Raw genomic sequence first — 20,824 nt, 5'->3', positions numbered from 1 at the left:
CTTGGAATTCTGTCTTGAAGGATCACAAAATGAGTCTTCTGTAAGTTTAACCATCCAAGTTCAACCATGTAGTTCCTCCCCTCCCTCCCATCTGTAGGGACTTCCTGATAACCTGTTTATTGAGCATTCACCAGGATTAGTTTGCAGGGAAATTAGACAACACTTGCCATTTTATAAGCATCCACACTGATTTGTTCACAGGGAGCTCAGATGACACTGCATCAACACAAGTCTTTCCAGTGCATTTTCATGTCACTATCCTTATCATGAAATGCAGTTCAAGAAGTCTTGCAACAAGCATGTCAGATTCACATTTGCATCCACAGTGGCAATGCATGTGCAAGGCTTTTGTATTTGCATAAAGCAAATCCTGCTGAGCTGGAGAGCTTATTGCTGGAATTCTTACAATAAGCTCTGTTCCGTGCCCAATAAGCATGGGACATCTTTGCCCGGCAGTGCTGTAACCCTTATATTGCAGCAAAATACTGGGCAAGGTTTTGTCCAGTATCTTCTCTGTGTGATGGGCTCATAGTAAAAAAGCTGTCCCATGAGCCCTTGCTGAAGAGGGGAGGAGAAAGCTTATATAAGGCTGCTTTCCCTGGATCTCACAGCCATTTTGCTTTGAGAGCTTCCTGCCCACTTATCTTGGGGTTAGAGCCCGGCCAACTGGCTGGCTCCCATTGTACAGGTTTAGAATGATCCAAACCCAGTGGATCCCTTCCATCAACTTGGGGCTTGTGGAATGATGAACTGATTCTGGGACCCAATGCCACGCCAACCCTTGCCCTGCCTGCTGCTGCTGTCAATAAAGATTTGCCCTGATTTTATCCCATCACCATGGTACAGTCTGGTTATTTTGCTGCTCTCATGGATCACATAATGCGCCTGCTAGGGCAACTAGAAACAAGCCAGAGGAGAAATTTCACTACATCAGAAAAGTAGGTGGTGTGGATTTGTTGGCAATTTATGATACACTTACTTGAGATGTCATATAATATTTTGAATATTAAAGCAAACTGTGACATATTATACTTAAGCACAGTGCAATGCCCCTCATGTTTGATATTCAAATGAACTCTTGCACCCAGCAGAGGAAGCTGAATCAGGATAACAATGAGGATGCTACTCTTTATACTGAAATGTTTCACTGAGTACTACCCACCAGCATCCTTTTGATTCCGTGCATTTCCTCAATGCATGGCCAAAGCAAAAAGTGTAGGCAGCATGATTATGTCCCTTTCCTAACTATTCATTTTATTTAATCTTGTATTAAGTAAACCACCACCCCCTGCCATTGGCTGTTACTCAGCTTTTAGCAATTAATGTGAATTCTCCTTCTCTGAAAGAGGGTTAACTTTCAATATTTGTTAAATTAATGACCAAAAAAGTTGAAATGGACTCACATTTACGTTGGATTTCTTATTCTAACAACACTTGGTGATGAGCAAACAAAATAATCGCAGCATGAATCAGTTCTGTCATAAGCACTCTTAAGAGAAATTAAAATAAATCCTGTGAACAAAATCTCATTATCAATTAACCCCAAAGCCCTATTCTTATCTTTGTAGTATTAAGAGGGAGAACATAACTTCTCATTAATCAAACATCAAACAGATGAGAATACTATTTATAAACTTTTACTAGATCTTTTTGAGGTGTCATTATCATCATAAAAGTGATTTAGACATAGCAAAATCCTATGCATGTTTATTTAGAACACGTTTAACTGAGTTCAATGAAACATACTCCCAAGGATATAACAATAGAACCCCTACTTTAGAAGAGGATGCTTTTACTAGATGGTCTCGGAGTGCTCTGATCACAGCTTTGTTCAGCATTTCATGAAGTTCCATTCCATTCCATTGTTCTTTAAGGCACTTTGATCACATTGAATTAACCACCTTTCATCTCACTGTAACACTCAGTACATAATTCAACAGCACTTCTGATAATTTGTAATTATAGTGCTCACTACGTTAGAGAGAAAAAATAAAAAACAAAAAACCTATTATTTCTCCAAAGGTAGAATTTTGGATTCTAGGACTAATTATTGATCCATTATAAATGGCTATGAATTCAATGAAATAAATCCATGTGCCACAAAATCACTAAAAAGTGACAGCCTACGAGATGTGTCTCTAGTAGTTTTTATATTCTGGAAGACTTTTCTATTTGTCTTATACTACACCAAACCTTATACTTTGAGAAAGGAGCTTGTTCTCCAGGTCATCAAGACTTCTGGGAATCCAAAGGCGGCTTGATGTGCAATATAAGAGAATCTTCCATTTTTCCTTCTAAGTTTTCTATGCCCTCAGCAATCACCCTGACTGTGAGCGCTCGTACTCTTTCTGTTTGTCTGTAGTCTCAATCCTCTCAAGTCTTCTTCTCCCTGTGACTTACTCTCTGCAAGGGTGATTTTTGTTCACCATCCTGCTGTCCAACTCAGATACCTCTCTTTACACTTCCATCTTGTCATCTCTTTGATCCTGTTGCCCCCTACTCTCTTTCTCTTCCTTGCCCTCTTTGATATAAGCTTCTTTCCTGCACATTAGGATTAAACTAGATGTCCCCTGGCAAGTCTGGGTCTAAGGATCCTGGGCTCTGTTTACACTGTCATTTGCTCATTGCATTTCCAGGGCTGGGTTTTTAATTGTGTGTTCACATGATGTTATCCAAAATGCATATATATTCTGTAATTGTTATAAGATATTACTGTTTGATGTATTCTGAAAGAAGCTTCACACGGTGAGAGTCCTAAGCCATTCCTAATACATCTCTAGCCAAGGTGTGAAAGCCTTGGCACAGGGTAAATACATTCTATACTGCTGTGCAGAATAATATTAATAAAATCTATTACCTGCCCTTCACCATCAGTTCCCAGAAGGTACAACTAACCCAGAATGTGGCAGTTAGACTGGTGACTGCGAGTGGCTGCCAAGACCATATTACATGGGTCCTGAAAGACCTACATTGGCTCCCAGTACGTTTCTGAGCACAATTCAAAGTGTTGGTGTTGAACTTTAAAGCCCTAAATGGCCTCGGCCCAGTATACCTGAATGAGCATCTCCACCCACATCATTCTGCCCAGTTTACCCCAGACACTGAAGTCCAGCACTGAGGGCCTTATTATTACTGCTGCTACTACTACAATATTTAATTAGCCATGCTTATGCGAACAGTTATGATTGGGCGCAGAGCTGTGAATGTGCCAGGAAAAAGCAGCAACTTCACTGTGCTGTAAAGCAGTAATTGAATAAATCCTCAGTAGGAAAGCAGCAGAAAGGAAAGTGCAGCTTGAAGCAGAAAACAATGGAAGGAAGAGGTTGCTTAATGATTGCTTAAGCCCTCATCCATCCATCCATCCATCCATCCATCCATCCATCCATCTATCCATCACCTTGAAACCTCTTCCTCTTAACTCGGATTCTGAAAGTATGCTTGCTGCATTGTGGGGTAAAATGTTAAGAGAGGAGGTTTATTTTATTTATTTATTTTCAGAATTTATATATCACACTTCTGTACAAAAATGTCTTTCAGGGTTATGGACATAAACATTTGAAATCTAACATAACATTCTTTTTAAAAAACACAAACCTAAAGGTTTTAACCTAGCGCTAAAATGACAGCAGCAAGGAGGGTATCAGAGCTGGGGTGCCAGCACAGAGTTGAACATCTCTTTGTACATATATAGTATAACATAGTATAGGTGAAAAATGCATGCCCATTTTTTGTTGGATAAATTACTCATTCCAGTGTTGCATAAATCTACACATACAGTTACACATTACAATATTAAATGTCCACTCAGATTTATTCATGCATTATTCTGCATTTGTTTCCACAAGAGGTTTCTCAAATCTGAAAGAAAGGAAGGGATGTTTGAAATGGAGGGCCAAAGCAGGTATGGTGGGGGGAGGGGGGTCAGAATGGCTTTGACATTTTGTTTCCAAGAAAGAAAAATAAATGGATAAAGAGAATATTAACAAAAGGATTAAACTGGAAAATTAATACATGATTGTGGTTATAATGGAATACACAACCTTGGATGGCCCATTAATGCCACCATATTTTGATGCTACAATTAAGCTTTGCTTCTTGTAAAAAGGTTGAATGTACTTGGGCAGGCTGAACAATGCAATGATAATAACAACAGCCATATAGAAGCACCCTTCTTTGTTATAACATATAGAAATTATGTTCTAATTCTGAATTTTAAAAAAATAAAAACATGGTGTCAGAGCTGCCTCTAGGTCCCAGCTCACAGAGGACCAACGCTAGGCTGTCGTAATGTACAAAAGTCTTTATTGAAGTTCAATTTCCATTTCCAAGCCGCAGCGTGCAGCCCTACGTCTTAAACCCTAGATCGGCGAAGTCCCGTCTGAGTCTCCTCCCCTCTGACACCAGTTTAAGATCCTAGCCCTGCTCCACCTTTTCCGCTGCTCTCTCCTCCTCTGGGTCCTCCTGCCCGCTGGGGCATTGCCCTTTCTGGACTCTTCCGACGCTGAGTCGCTTAGCTCCTCCCCCTGCCTCCGGCGGGCTTTAGGACCCGGTTCCCAATCCTCATTCTCTGCTGTCCCGCGCTCCTGTACATTTGAACTTGCCTCTCGCGCCAACCCAGTGACCTTTCTCCTAACCGTTACACTACTTCTGTCACTGCTTCCCTCTTCCGTGATACTGGCCGGATCTGACCTCCCCTCCGTTGTCCGACTCTCTGATGGAGGCGTGGTCAGCCCTACCTCGTCTTCTCTCCCTGGTGGGGAATGCACTGGCCCCGATACTTGGGACTCTTCCCCCCCACTCTGCTCTGGTGGGGAAGCTGGTCCTGATTTCCAACTACTGCTCTGGGAGTCCCTGCTGCCCCCTTGCTCCTGGGGCGTTCCCCTTGTGAACCCCCTACCCCTGGCCACTGGCGCCCCCTTCTGTGAGTCTTCCGATTCGCTGGAGAGGCTCATGGAATCCCTCGGCCCACTGTCCTCTTCTCCTACGCTCCCCTCAGATTCTTCCCCTTCGCTCTCCACTCCTGAGCCCCTGACACATGGCATATGACCAAAAGCCTATTTGCTCACCATGTTTGGGAATAGTTTTGCTTGCATAAAATGTAGATCATGTCCATGTTTATTTTAATAAATAAATAAATAAATACAAAGGAGAACATACTTTATATTTTAGCTGTACTGATTTGCAAATATTGTTCAATTTAGAAAAAAAGAGAGGGTGCATTCAGAATTGCATCCTAATTGGCAATTTACAATGACCAGCATTATCCTTCAAGAAAGTCAGATTTTCATATTGAAATTGTGAAGTGTCAAAATGATTGAGAGCAATTGCACAACTATTAATTATGGTTATTTGAAGCTCAGTTTGTGGTAGGTAATGAGGACATTGTTCGTCTATTTGATATCTTTATAGCCATCATCTTGGACTTCATTGCTCTATCTCTTTTTTATAAAAGTATCCACGTTTGTTTTGTTTTCTCAATTTCCACTTTTAAAAAATGAGTTCAAATACAAGCAGGCAAGTTGCTCCTGAAAATAATTTCATTAAAATGGATTAGCTTTCTCTCTGCAGTAATTGGAATAGCACAATTGAGCAAATTTAGTCAGCAAGCAGCATGTGACTGCCTTCACCCTCACTTCCTTTTCTCACAGCAACATACAAATTTTTAAGATGAAATTTTCATTTGTTCTTAATAATTTTAAAGCTTCATTTTGTGGTATATTTTTTTTTGCTGCCCTAACAGAAAAGCCCTGTAAGGTTACTGCACAATGTCACAAACTGTGCTTGCTTACAACTAAGCAATTTCCAACAGACAGAATATCGGCTCCATAACTGTAATTCCACCCCAGAAGAGACTTACTCTGTTTATTATCTGCCTGACACATGGCTGCTAAAGGTATGAGTGCCTGATGCCAACCCTAAACCATATGGAGAAGTCAAGTTTCATGTATTGCAGGTCTTTCACCAGCTGATTTTAGGTTGCCAATGCTACATTCAGTGCAAGATGAGGGCTGGCATTTCAGTTGGAAAGGGTCAAAAGTGATTTAAGATCTACAGAAATTCTGTTCAGATGCTCCTATCTGGATAAACTCAAGTTTCAAATAGTTGAAAAGCAAACAATATATTCACTTGTTGTTGTTATTTATTAATACCTCATAATGACTACAACACACACACACACACACACACACATTTTTGAGCAGAAAGGATTTGAAATCCACACTCAGACATGAAGCTCACTTGGTGCCCTTGGGCCAGTCACTGTCTCTGAGCCTCACAAGCTTGTTTCAAGGATGAAATGGGAAGTAGGAAAAGGAGAGAGAGGTGGGAAAATATTGTTTAAAAAGGTGTAGCCGTAGGTATATCAGTGTATTCAAATCTGAAGTGTCAAATTGTGTTATTATTATTGTTATGGTTTTTGTTGTATGTGTCTTTTGCAGTTGATGTTTGTATTGAAAAAATGATTAAACAATTTGTTTTAAAAAAAGAATGAAATGGGAAAGCATCTATGTACACCACCATGATTTCTTTGAGTAACAACAACCACCCATTTAAGTGTTTATACCAGGAGCACTGACCCATCCCCATATTTACCCCAATGAATGGGAAAGCAACTAAGCATTTATATTGCTGTTGCAATCAACTTGTCCACTCTCCCCCCTCACACAGTTCCCTCGCTATGTCATCTATAGGTTCCTAAGCCAAAAAGCAGAATCAGCACCCTCAGCTCTTTTGTGAAGGCTCTTCCATGCTGAATGACATTGTGTACAACTCAGATTTGAAATTAAAGCAGTGCTGACACTGATGCATAAAGATTAAATGACAGTTCATTGGCACAGAGGTCCTTACTGGCGTCCTACATACAGACCTCAAATTCACCTTAAGGAATTCTCCCATGCTTGCGATGTCTCTGCTTGTCATCTGGATGACAGTCCTCCATACCGAATTGTATTTGTTTCCTCCATAGGGAATTTCCTTGTGCATGTGTTTGTTCATTGTTCTTTCTGCTTGCTCTTCTATTCCCTGTAGAAAGGACAAATAAGAAGTGCAAAGCAGCATTTAAATAGTTCCCTATAGAAACAGCTAGTTCCACCATATGCCTTTGAGATTTTAAGCATCTATCGGAAGAAAGAAAAATGAAACGCAGCTGTGGTTCAAGGGGGTTGCGGCAGAGGCAGGGACCTGTTTTTCAGCCTGAGGGCCACATTTGGTCATAGTCAACCTTTTGGAAGCCATATGTCAGTAGGTGGAGCCAGATGCAATAGCAGACAGAGAAACATAAATGGACCTGTTTGTGGAATCCACATAAGATCTCCTAACAATAATTTATTTGGCTTTAACTTTTCACAGTTGCCAGATGATTGACATATTGTACCATATATAAGCATGGATTTTGTGAGTGGTCAACAGTGTTGAAATAAAAATATATGTCACAGGAAACTAAATCAGGATTTGGAATCACCTATTAAAGCATTAAACTGTAAGCTCCTGCAATGGCAGGAAAGGAACATTCTCTGAAGGCCCTCTCCTTAGCTCATATGAGTGGTAATTTTCCAGATTCTTTGCCTGCAAACACCTGGGCTGGCGAGGAGAGGGCAATGTATTCTTGCATACAAAGGGACACTGCCTAAAATCTGGCTTAGTCTGGTCAATGGGTTTCTCCAGACTTAGACATACTTAGAGGTGGTATATTAAAGTGCAAGGTCTGCCAGCCTGTTCTTTGTGAGCTAACTTTGTGACTACACAGTTAGGAATGGAAGAGAATTTTGCTTCATTCTTATTTTCAATTTCCTAATTTACAGTTCCTGGACTCATATGTGGATCATAAAAGAGTTAACAATCAGAATATATACTTCTCTGAATTTTGGGATGCAGTTCTGTTTCTTAGAATGCATTGAAATGTTTTTTAATGGGAAAATGCATACATAATGCATATTTTAGAGGATAAATGCACACAAAACCTTACCCCCAAAAAAGCTATTTTAGGAGAAAAGAGCATATAAAATTAAATATAATTTAAATGCACAAATTTTATTCATGTTAACAAAAAATCCACGGGAAATGGAACACAATGGGCTTAGAAATGAATATATGTGAAACAGGCATGGAATGGAAATAGGCTGATCCACCATCTCTTTAAAAAAGGAGGGGAAATGTAAATGGATATATTGATTGATAATCTGGCTGTAAAAATCTTCCATATATATATATAATTGTATACTGCCCTTCATCAAAAGATCAAAGGGCAGGTCACAATATAAAAATACAAAATGAGAACACAAAATACATAACAAAACAAAAACAAACCAATAACTAATATTGAATTCATTATGTCAACATTCAAGCAGTGCTTTTCTGGCTTTTCCTTGATGCTTTCTATCTTAGGAACAAAATGGACATAAGATTTATGAGATGCTGAAGTCATAGTTTTCATTTCTTCTTCCCCAATGAAAACAATACATTCTGCTTGGAGGAAATCCAAAACAATAAATAAAATGTCTCTTGTCTTATGCTCCTTAATGATGAAACCCCACCAGGAAGAGAGAGTTACAGGCTGCATGCTTACTCAGAAGTGAGCTTACACCCATGTAAATTATTCACGTGAAATATAAGGTTGCTTCAGACACTGTGTTTTTCTAGATGGACGATCAGATCCCACCCACATTCCGTGGCTTTATCTCATCCACATACTCACTGTGCCCCTGGTTTTTCTCCTACTTAATTCTGATTTAACTCAGATGCTTTCTAAAACTCTAGAAACATGTAAGGACATCTTTGTGTTTCTTCAGTGTGTTTGCACATTGGATATCTATGTGCACATGCCCATTGACAAAAGCCTGTAGCAGAGGTGAACTTGCTGTTGATGTGCTTACACATATGATTGCAGGGAGACCAATTCTGTGCAGTTTTTAATTTATCCCAACGTGTCCTTCTGCACATTGGTAAAACGTGGGTGGCACTGTGGTCTAAACCACTGAGCCTCTTGGGCTTGCCAGTCAGAAGGGTGGCAGTTCAAATCCGTGTGATGAGGTGAGCTCCCATTGCTCCCCGTTTCTGCCAACCTTGCAGTTTGAAAGCATATCAGTGTGAGTAGATAAATAGGTACCACTGTGGCAGGAAGGTAAACAATGTTTTTGTGTACTCTGGCTTCTGTCACGGTGTCCCGTTGCACCAGAAGCAGTTTAGTCATGACCCAGAAAGCTGTCTGTAGACAAACGCTGGCTCCCTTGGCCTGAAACTTGAGCTGAGTGCCGCACCCCATAGTCACCTTTGACTGGACTTAACCATCCAGGGGACCTTTACTTCCAAACAGCAAGACTAATGGTCAGGAATGATGGTCCCTGTAGTCGAGCAATATCTGGAGAGCCATAGATTTTCCTACTCCTGGCCTAGAGCTAGAACTTGTCATTCTTAATAAGGTTTGTTAAGAACCTTTTAAAGAAAAATGTTAAGCCAGTGTTGCACTTACAAAGCGTTGTTTGAAGGGTTCTTCTCTATATAGAAAGTAGCCCATCTCATTTCCTTTTGTCTGTGCTTTTCCATTTGTATTCATTATTCAGATTCCTAGCAATTTTTCTTCCTCTTTAGTAGGTACTATGTACCTTCAGCAATGATACTGACATGCAATAAACAAAAGAACACATTCAAGGTCAATGGACACATTGCTACATTAGTAACCTCCATTTATACTGAAAACATATAAAAAGCATTTCCATATGTTTATCCATTTACCTCACCTTGATACAAATGCTTAAAGCAATTCACAATTTAAAGAAATAGATATTATTAGGACAACATGATATCTATACAGAAAACAAAAACAAAGACAGCAAAAATATAAGCCACAATAAGAATTAAAAATCAGCAGTTCTAATTAAAACAAAAAAAAATTCCTTCCAGTAGCACCTTAAAGACCAACTAAGTTAGTTCTTGGTATGAGCTTTCGTGTGCATGCACACTTCTTCAGATACACTGAAACCAACACGGCTACCTATCTGTAACCAGTTCTAATTAATCAAGATTGAATTAAAACTAAGTATGAGAAAATAAAACAACATTATTTTGACCTATCACCTAACGCCAAGTGAGTCAGTGTGGTGTAGTGGTCAGAGCAGCATTTCTCAATCTAGAGTCCCCAGTTTTGCTGGACTTCAAACCCCAAGTTCATGGGCTCCTTATATGAGACAGCCCAGGTTTTAAGATTGCAGGATAGTCTCTTCTTGTTCTATGGATAGATGTTGCCTCTGGTGTGGTAATTCAGGGTGGGGATGGATTTATGAAATTGCCTCCCTCCCTCTACAGTGCAGCTACATTGATATCTGATATCTGATTCCTCCTTCCACTTAAAAAGACACATTTTCACCTAAGTCTTTTGTAGGGTTGCCATACATCTGGGAAATCCCAGACATGTCCTCTTTCGGGGGCCTACATGCCCATCGGGGGGGGGGGGTTAAATTTAGAAGCAAATGTCCAGGTTTGTGTGGGGTTTAATTTTGTGTGTGTGTGTGTGTGTGTGTGTGTGTGTACTGGCGGCTCAGGTTCAGGCTCTGGTCCTGGCTTTGGTTCGGGTGCGGGCGGCTCGGTACACACAAGCAGGAGAGTCAGGGCAGCTAGCAGAGCTCACGGCCAGGAAAGCATCTTACCTGCGTGTCTGCTCTGCCCATCCACTGAGCTGCCCTTTCCCTCCCGCAAGCAGGAGGGACGGGCAATTTGCAGAGCTGACAGGCAGGGAAATTACCATTGGGGGGAATTTTCAAAAATTGGCAACATGCCTGATTTTTACCTCTGGAAATATGGCAACTCTATCTTTGGGGGAAACTGATTTGCTAAGGTCTATTAGTCGGTTATATAAGGCTGGTTATAAATGATCAGGTGAGTCTCTGTCTTGAATCATAGAACCAAAGAATTCTAGAGGTGGAAGAAACCAAGAGGGTTATCTAGTCCAAGCCCCTGCAGTGCAGTACAGTGGTACCTTGGGTTACAGATGCTTCAGGTTACAGACGCTTCAGGTTACAGACTCTGCTGACCCAGAAATAGTACCTCAGGTTAAGAACTTTGCTTCAGGATGAGAACAGAAATCGCACTCGTGGCGGCAGCGGGAGGCCCCATTAGCTAAGGTGGTACCTCAGGTTAAGAACGGACCTCCGGAACAAATTAAGTTCTTAACCCGAGGTAGCACTGTAATCTGTTGCCAGCATTGGGCTCAAATCCTCGACCCTGAGATTAGGAGTATTGTGCTCTACCAACTGAGCTATCCTATATATTGATATGGTTTTATTTTTAATTATCTTTTTAATGCTCTTTATAATTACCTTTATGGTTATTGTGCATATGTTGTCAACCTCCCTGGTATCAAAGATGAAAGATGGTTAAAAATAGACTTGAACAAACAAACATCCGCATAGGGTGACTGTCTGTTCTAATTAAGTTATTATGACAGTGATCTATAGCATGTAAGCATACTTAACATGTATGCATAAATATGTAGGTAGATTTTTTTCTCCTTCCACATGATTTATGTCTTATCAAAACATTATCCCTTTTTCTTTTATTGTAACCTGTCTTCTGATTTCAAAGTGCCTTCTGCAAATACTTATGATAATTGAATACATTGTTCGGTACATCACAAACAATCTTTTTTGACTCCCTGCTGCCCATAGCCACTATTAATTAAAAGCATACATAAAACAGACATCTTCCCTTGTGAGCTCTCACACTGAACAAATGGTCTTAATAAAGAGAGTGCAAATAATTGTCTGGTGTTTAAAAGAAAATGAAATGAAAGGTAAAATTACTCCAGGTTGGGTAATTCCAGGTTTCACATGTGCAACAACCAGCACTAGGATGTTGCAATCTTTAGGTGAGCAATCATTAAAGGGAAAAATATCAAAATAAATGAGGGATTAAATAAGGTATAATGCTTCAAGGTGGGAGATTGATTTTGTTTGTCTGATGGTCCTTGAACACTAATTCAATATGGCTGATGCTATACACCACTTACGGAGTATGCCAATCTCCATCATATTTAGTCCAAATAGCAGAACAAGGATGAGAAGGATGAGCACAGGTACATATCCCAAAGACTGCAGCAGCAGCAACAATTTTCCGTCTCCACTACATGCTACAATCCATTTACTGTTGACCTTCTCCCTACTGCTGGTTTAATGCTGTAGCACCAAATCAGGTATCAATAACATGTGGTCCTCCAGATGCTTTTGGACCACAGTTTCCAATATCCAAGCCCATAGGCCTGGGTTGATGGAAATTGTAGTCCAACAACACCTGGAAGGCAATAGGTCCCCCACCCATGCACTAAATCATTCCCTTGGGAAACTGGTCAATAGATTTAACATGACTTTTAGCTATTACATTGTGGGGACACAGATGTGATTAGGGCCTGTGACTGCTTTGTGCTTTGTGCTTTGGCCCGATTGCATGGATGCAAAGAAGCTCAGGCCAGCAGCAGGTGTCTAGTCAGTGGCCCCATGCTGTCCTTGCTGCCTCACATAAAACTAAGGAGCAGTAGCATGGAGAGGAGGCAGAGGTCAGTGCTGGTGTCTGGGTACAGACAATGATGAATACAAAGCCAAAGCTGGAGGCAGAACCATTCCTGAATCTGAAGGTGGGACTTAACAACCCTCTTCCTTCTGGGGGGACAGCCTACTAAAGATAAACCATCTTTCTGGTAGAAGAGGACTAGGGGCAATTTCAGTTGTTCAGCAACATTGGATAAAGTTGGTGTAAGGCATGTTGAGGACTGCTAGTGCACTGTTGCACAAAGGAAGGTGAGGGGGAATGTACTATAAAACTTAAAACACGTAACTTGCAGTATTATAACTGAGATGATCTAGACTTTCTGTGCCTAAAGAGCAAAATGGAACCAACCATCCACCACCTCTCTCTGCGGTAAGAGAAGGCAAGGCTCTGGCTTTGGGGCCTTTTTAAAAAAGCAAAGTTTAAGATACACATTCCTCTGTATTGTCATTATCAAAGTAGTGGTGGGATGAAATAGCCATCCCCATTTCATCACCCCACTCTCTGGGGGCAAATTGATGCTGGCTATTTCAATTCCATTTTCATTTTGGTTCCATTTTGTGGCCATTTCAGTTCCAAATTTGTGTGTGTGTGTGTGTGTGTGTGTGTCATGATTCAACTGCCATAAAAACAACAACAACCTTTCAAGCGGGTGTGACTTACCATTCTAACAGGAGTGTTTTTAAAATATCTTTTCTCTTTCTTTTCCTTGGAACACTTTTTTGGTACCTCTTTATAAAGCCACTGGCGCTAGCTTTCGTGGTGTGGAATGAAAGCAGCAGTGGGCCTTTGGCTTCCACCACTCTACTTACAGAGAATGCATTTAGAAGACCAGTGCTTGTTCTCTTCAGGCTTCACTCAATCCTAGACATAGGTTGTCTGTGAATTCAATGTGAGGCTCACTAACAAGCTGTTAACAAAGCACAATCATGCCACTAAGTTTGTTATTCCATCTTCCAAGTCTTCAACTCTTCCTACTTCAAATCCTCTAAGGAAACAAGCTATATAATTTGAGACACAAGCTTTCCCCCAGAGTCTATTCCTTTGTACCCTCAAGATTGAACTGTGTTGGAACTCTAGTGGGGATACAAGTCAAAAGTTATAGTCAGAACCTGAACTTTACAGTGAGAGGGTTCTGGATCTTATAGCTTTCTATATTTGCTGAGTGCTTTTTAATCCAAAAGTGTCAATGCCCTCGGAGACTTCTTTCCCCAGAATGAAAAAGTACATAAAAGACAAAGGAGAGGGGGAAAGGAGACAAACTGGAAGAAACAGCAGTAGCATGTTCCAATTCTTTCTTTCAACACCCCATCTTTTTCTTTTATTAACAAAAGAAAAGGTTGTGAGGAGAATAACATTTACTACCCACATGCATTTCATATAATATACCACAAAGGATTTTATTTTTTTTAAAAAATGGTTTTTGGAAATCCAGAAGTTGATGTTATTGAACCAACGCGCTTCTCTCTCTCAGAACCATATGTGGATGACTTTTAACACTTAACCTCTCCCAACCTTGAGCTCCCAGATGTTACTGGACTATCATGCTCATCATCTGTGACCCTCGCCCATGCTGCCTGGGGATGTTACCAGTTACCAAGACTCCATTTTGAACTTAACCCTATTAGAAAGGGTTTTTCTCCTGTGTGTGTTTCTTGTGGCTGATTAGCTGCTCTCCCTGTGCAAAGGTCAAAGGGGGCAGGGTTTCTGTTGAGGTAGGTGATTAGCTGTGGGAGGAGCTTATCAGAGCTTGTAGGGGAGCGGCGCTCCCCTACAAATCTATCTTTAGATTTAGGGGAGCTAGTCTCAAACGTTTGTTGGAGGAGACCTAGGGTTTGTTTTGGGGGGAGTTACTTGTCCTGTCTGCACGCTTCTTATGATGGAGGACCACTGTAGCCAGCCCCAACGACACGTTCTCAAGATGGAGAGTGAGGGAACAGCTGCAGTCGCCTGCGGTTCCTGCACAATGTTTGCCATCTTGCCAAAGGTTGCAGGCAGTTTTACCTGCAGCAATTGCATGTTGATTGCCCTCTTAAAAGACAAAGTCCAGCAACTGGAGGAACGTGTGGCTACGCTCCAAAGAATTAGAGAGCTGGAGCTCTTCTTGGAAGCAACAGAGCACACCATCTCCACCAAGGAGGAGACAGGGGACTCTCCTGAGAAGGAGGCTAGTTCACCAACACAGGAGCCAGATATATGGAGAAACGTGACTCAAAGAAGTAGGAGGCCCAGGGTTCGCTCTGATTGTTTAGAAATACACAATCGCTTTGAGGTCCTCTCCCCTAGAATGGAAGACGAAGAGCAGACTCCATTTGAGGATCTCTCCCTCGTTACAGTCGATCAGGTATATGAAGACGAGCAGCAAAGTCAGTCCTCAGGGAATGTGCAGGCGACCTTGGAACGGACAGTTCACGAAAGAACCCCGACCAGACCTAAGAGGAGGCGTGTAGTGGTGATAGGGGATTCCCTACTGAGGGGAACAGAAGCAGTGATCTGTGGGCCTGACAAGATGTCTCGGGAAGTGTGCTGTCTCCCCAGGGCTAAGATCCAAGATGTAACTGAACGACTGCAAGGAATCATAAAACCCACTGACAAATACCCCTTCCTCTTGGTTCATGTGGGAACCAATGACACTGCAAGCAATAGTCTCCAGAAGATCAAAAGAGACTATGAGGCTCTGGGCAGGAAATTGAAGCAATTAAATGCACAAATTGTCATCTCATCTGTCCTCCCAGTTGAACGATGTGGCCCAGGGAGAGAGAGAAGAATAGTGGAAGTGAACAGCTGGCTTCGCAAATGGTGTAAACACGAACGGTTTGGATTCTTAGATCACGGACTGCAGTTTCTTGAAGATGGACTTCTGGCAAGAGATGGGCTGCACCTCACAACGGTTGGGAGGAATGTTTTTGCCAAAAATCTCAGAAACCTCATCAGGAGGGCTTTAAACTGACTAATGTGGGGGAGGAAGACAGTGCTCCTGAAGGTAGGAGTCTATCAATTGATGAAGATGATCATCCAAATGTCATAGACCAAATGGAGCAAACAGCACGCAGACCTAGTGGTGGGAGGAAAAAATCCTTAAATAAGAGACACGGGGGAATGATTAATGGACTTCAATGTCTGTACACTAATGCGCAAAGCATGGGTAATAAACAAGATGAGCTTGAGCTCTTGGTACAGCAAACTAAATATGACATAATAGGCATCACTGAAACCTGGTGGGATAAGTCCCACGACTGGAATGTAATAATGGAGGGTTACAATCTATTTCAGAGAAACAGACCAGACAAGAAAGGAGGAGGAGTGGCGTTATATGTCAGGGATGTGTATCCCTGTGAAGAGATCCAAGATTTAGAACCTCAAAGCCAAAGTGAGAGCATTTGGGTCAAAATTAAGGGAGAGATGAATAACAGGGACCTCATTGTGGGAGTTTACTATAGATCCCCAAGCCAAACGGAGGACATAGATGATGCCTTCCTGGAACAGATGGCCAAGCATGCAAAAGGAAGGGAGATAATAGTAATGGGGGACTTCAATTACCCGGATATTTGCTGGATGTCAAACTCAGCCAAGAGCATAAGGTCAAAGAGATTCCTCACTGGCCTTGCAGACAACTTCGTTGTCCAGAAAGTGGGAGAAGCAACAAGAGGAACAGCCATTTTAGATCTGGTCCTAACCAATGTTGATGACCTGGTTAGTGGGGTAGAAGTGGAAGGATCATTAGGCGCGAGTGATCATGCTCTTCTGAAGTTTACTATACAGCGGAAAGGAGCAACCAAGCATACTAGGACTCAATTTCTTGACTTTAAGAAAGCCGACTTCATAAAACTTAGGGAAGTGCTGGGTGAGATCCCATGGACAGTAATATTAAAAGGAAAGGGAGTTCATGATGGCTTGGAGTTTGTTAAGAGGGGGATAGTAAAAGCACAACTTCAGGCAATACCAATGAGACGCAAACATGGAAGGTGCCTAAAGAAGCCAGGGTGGCTATCTAAAGAACTTTTAACTGAGTTAAGATTAAAAAAGGATGTGTACAAAAAATGGAAAAGGGGGGAAACCACCAAAGAGGAATTCAAACAAATAGCCAGCACGTGTAGACACAAAGTCAGAAAAGCTAAAGCACAGAATGAACTCAGGCTTGCTAGAGAGGTTAAAAGCAACAAAAAAGGCTTTTATGGGTATGTTCGTAGCAAAAGGAAGAACAAAGAAACAGTGGGATCACTCAGAGGAGAAGATGGTGAAATGCAAACAGGGGACACAGAAAGGGCTGAACTCCTCAATTCCTTCTTTGCCTCAGTTTTCTCCGATAAAGAAAACAATGCCCGACCTGAAGAATTTGGAGCAAATGATTCAGCAGAGGAAACACAGCCCAGAATAACTAAGGAGATAGTACAAGAATACTTGGCTAGTTTAGATGTATTCAAGTCTCCAGGGCCAGATGAACTGCATCCAATAGTATTAAAAGAACTGGCAGATGTGATCTCAGAACCACTGGCAGTCATCTTCGAGAATTCCTGGAGAACAGGCGAAGTCCTGGCAGACTGGAGGAGGGCAAATGTTGTCCCTATTTTCAAAAAGGGGAAAAGAGAGGACCCAAATAATTACCGCCCAGTCAGTCTGACATCAATACCAGGGAAGATTCTGGAGCAGATCATTAAGCAAACAGTCTGTGAGCACCTAGAAAGGAATGCTGTGATCACCAATAGTCAGCATGGATTTCTGAAAAATAAGTCATGTCAGACTAACCTGATTTCGTTTTTTGACAGAATTACAAGCCTGGTAGATGAAGGGAACGCAGTGGATGTAGCCTACCTTGATTTCAGCAAGGCATTTGACAAGGTGCCCCATGATATTCTTGTAAAGAAGCTGGTAAAATGTGGTCTTCACTATGCTACCACTCAGTGGATTTGTAACTGGCTGACTGACCGAACCCAAAGGGTGCTCATCAATGGTTCCTCTTCATCCTGGAGAAGAGTGACTAGTGGGGTGCCACAGGGTTCTATCTTGGGCCCGGTCTTATTCAACATCTTTATCAACGACTTGGATGATGGACTCAAGGGCATCCTGATCAAATTTGCAGATGACACCAAGCTGGGATTGGTGGCTAACACCCCAGAGGACAGGATCACACTTCAAAACGACCTTGACAGATTAGAGAACTGGGCCAAAACAAACAAGATGAATTTTAATAGGGAGAAATGTAAAGTATTGCACTTGGGCAAAAAAAATGAGAGGCACAAATACAAGATGGGTGACACCTAGCTTGAGAGCAGTACATGTGAAAAGGATCTAGGAGTCTTGGTTGACCACAAACTTGACATGAGCCAACAGTGTGACGCGGCAGCTAAAAAAGCCAATGCAATTCTGGGCTGCATCAATAGGAGTATTGCATCTAGATCAAGGGAAGTAATAGTGCCACTGTATTCTGCTCTGGTCAGACCTCACCTAGAGTACTGTGTCCAGTTCTGGGCACCACAGTTCAAGAAGGACACTGACAAACTGGAACGTGTCCAGAGGAGGGCAACCAAAATGGTCAAAGGCCTGGAAACGATGCCTTATGAGGAACGGCTAAGGGAGCTGGGCATGTTTAGCCTGGAGAAAAGGAGGTTAAGGGGTGATATGATAGCCATGTTCAAATATATAAAGGGATGTCACATAGAGGAGGGAGAAAGGTTGTTTTCTGCTGCTCCAGAGAAGCGGACACGGAGCAATGTTTCCAAACTACAAGAAAAAAGATTGCACCTAAACATTAGGAAGAACTTCCTGACAGTAAGAGCTGCTTGACAGTGGAATTTGCTGCCAAGGAGTGTGGTGGAGTCTCCTTCTTTGGAGGTCTTTAAGCAGAGGCTTGACAACCATATGTCAGGAGTGCTCTGATGGTGTTTCCTGCTTGGCAGGGGGTTGGACTCGATGGCCCTTGTGGTCTCTTCCAACTCTATGATTCTATGAGATCTTCATAATTAGTCAAATGGTCAAAAGCTTGCTCGACATCTGAACTTGAGCCCCTCAAAATGTTGTGTCCCCATCTTATGTCCCATATTTGATTCAGGGGTTCACAATGCCCTCAACAACAAGACAATGTTTACATGTTGTAAGCATAGTACCATTGGCAGACTTGCTTTTTCAAATAGCTCCAGAAAGAAGGATTGATCGGAACAGAATAGAATATAAACCAGCTGTATAAGGAAATTAACAGATCATGAGGCTGCAGTCCTCCATAAGGTTACTGGGGGGTAAGTCTCATTGAACTTGATGAAGCTTACTTCCAAGTACATGAGAACTAGAGCTTATCAAAAACTGAGGCAGAGCTGGAATATGATATGTTAAGGTGAAATATTCTGAGACAGCCTGAAAATTATGCTTTTTGATGGTAGTGATGTGATGACAATGAGAAAAGGTATAGGAAAGACTAGAAGCTAGCGACAGTAGAGCAAGACAGACAGGGGAACAGATTGTGGTAGATGCAGAAAATATGTAGCATATATCCAGCTTTTATTTGAACTGAGTTAACCTTAGGGTTGAGCCATGTGACTATTTATGAGGTAGAAAAGTGACATTAGTTTTTGCCCAGGCCTTGAGACAGTGTGAGGTTCTGTAACTGTGTAAGTGCCTTAATTTAATTTATGAGCTGTTTAATTTAAAGAGTAGTCCTTTGCTTCTGAGCAATGCTATCCCTGGTTGTTTTAAATTATTGGTTTTAGTTACTTTATTGTAGTTGCAGTTTGGAGGTACTGATTTTTTCTTATTTTAACTTATGTATGCATTCTCAGCCTGAGGCCAACTGATGAAAGGAGGGATATAAATGCCAAAAATAAATAAAATAATACATCAAATGAATTTTCATACAATTACATATAGAATGTTAATTTTACATTGAAGGGGGCTTTTCAAAATTAATTTCCACATAATGAAGTGGTCTTGTGCAGTAATCTCCATGTGATGCAACCATAAGTTGCCCCATGCTGAAATAATAAAAGCTTAAATGAAATAATAACAGAATTTCACAGAATGTGGTAACAAGCAGATTTGCTTCTTAAGGTCTGTTCTGGAAGATCATTTACTGCACAAATATTGTTGCAAAGTTAGTTCAGCATCTTATGAACCAATCCATAGCATTCAGCTAAATAATAATAATAATAATAATAATAATAATAATAATAAGTATTAGACTGCTTGAGCACTTTGTAGCCGCCCTCAAAGAATTTAAAACTTATCACAATATTTTAAAGTCAGATTTAGGGACCAGATCACAATTTTTACGCATTAGTGATTCATATAGTTAGGAATGGATAGATAAGTCTAATTCCAGTCTATGTCAGTTTCACATGTGTATGTTTGTAAATATATTTATTCACATTTCTGCATTACTCTTGTGAAGTAAAAAAAATAATAATCATTTGCTAACTTATTTGAAGGAAAATCTATGCTTAAATCTGTATTTTGTATCTGTGTTCACATTTCTAAAATAAATTTATCCTCAAAATTCTTATGCATTTTGTCACATTTTCCAAGCTAAGAACTATTGTAAAACCCAGAGAAGTGTGAAACTCTATGAATAACTATGTTCCAATCTGTGTATTATTCCAGGAGATGTAAATTAGGCTGATTCACCTAAAAATAATGATTAAATGAAAAATTGCCCTATCCCTAGATACAGAGTTACTTCAGCTGTAAAAAAAAATACTCAGCTGACAAAAAAGGTCTTGATATTTTGTTTTATTTCAACATGAAATCAGACAAGATGTAATTCTCAAGCCCATGACCATTTTCCATTGGAGTCCACAATACTAGTTCAGTTCATCCAATTTATACTGCAGAATCCAAAGGGGGTTCTAAACAGTCATTCATACAAGGTTTGCAAGGAGAGTTTTGTAAAAATAACAATAATAAATCAAAGCGCCAATGGCTTGGATACCATGCAAAGGGTTCTTGAAGGCCCATATATTCTATTGATCCATGGTGATGGTGGCAAAGCCTCTTGGCCTGAGATTGAAACTTCAATCTATTTGTCCAGGAGAGGCAAGTTTCTTACATCAGAGACATGGTATAATGATTACAAAGAAAAGTGGGGGGAAATGAAGAAAAAACCCACAAAAACAGAATACTTGGGCTTTAGACAAAGAGGAAGACATAAAAAGTAAACGTCCTCTATCACTTTTAAAGTGTGAAATGTACATTTGTTACGTTTCTCCCCTCTGCCCCTTCTGGTTAATGGAGTGAAGAGGAAACACTTGAGGCCATGTTCCTTACAACAATCACTATATTACATTTCTGCTTGACAAAACTGCTTTCT

The 20,824-nt window shown here is 40.9% G+C and overlaps 1 long non-coding RNA gene across 2 annotated transcripts; it reads right to left on the bottom strand.

Annotated features, from left to right (window-relative positions):
- Positions 1-5,101: 5,101 nt before the first annotated feature.
- On the bottom strand, positions 5,102-11,360 carry LOC310842711. 2 transcript variants are annotated; one of them, XR_014563311.1, is made up of 4 exons: positions 11,310-11,360; positions 9,467-9,613; positions 6,866-7,020; positions 5,102-5,525 (listed from the first exon to the last, which is right to left on the bottom strand). It is a non-coding gene; the product is annotated as an uncharacterized lncRNA (long non-coding RNA). The 2 variants fall into 2 exon arrangements; XR_014563312.1 differs by lacking the exon at positions 5,102-5,525 and having other exon boundaries at positions 6,691-7,020.
- Between the last annotated feature and the right edge of the window lie 9,464 nt (positions 11,361-20,824).

The sequence above is a fragment of the Podarcis gaigeae genome (assembly GCF_964106915.1).
Source record: "Podarcis gaigeae genome assembly, chromosome: 4".
NCBI classification, from domain to species: domain Eukaryota; kingdom Metazoa; phylum Chordata; class Lepidosauria; order Squamata; family Lacertidae; genus Podarcis; species Podarcis gaigeae.
Note: the sequence above shows the minus strand (reverse complement) of the source record. Positions and strands in the feature narration are given on the sequence as shown.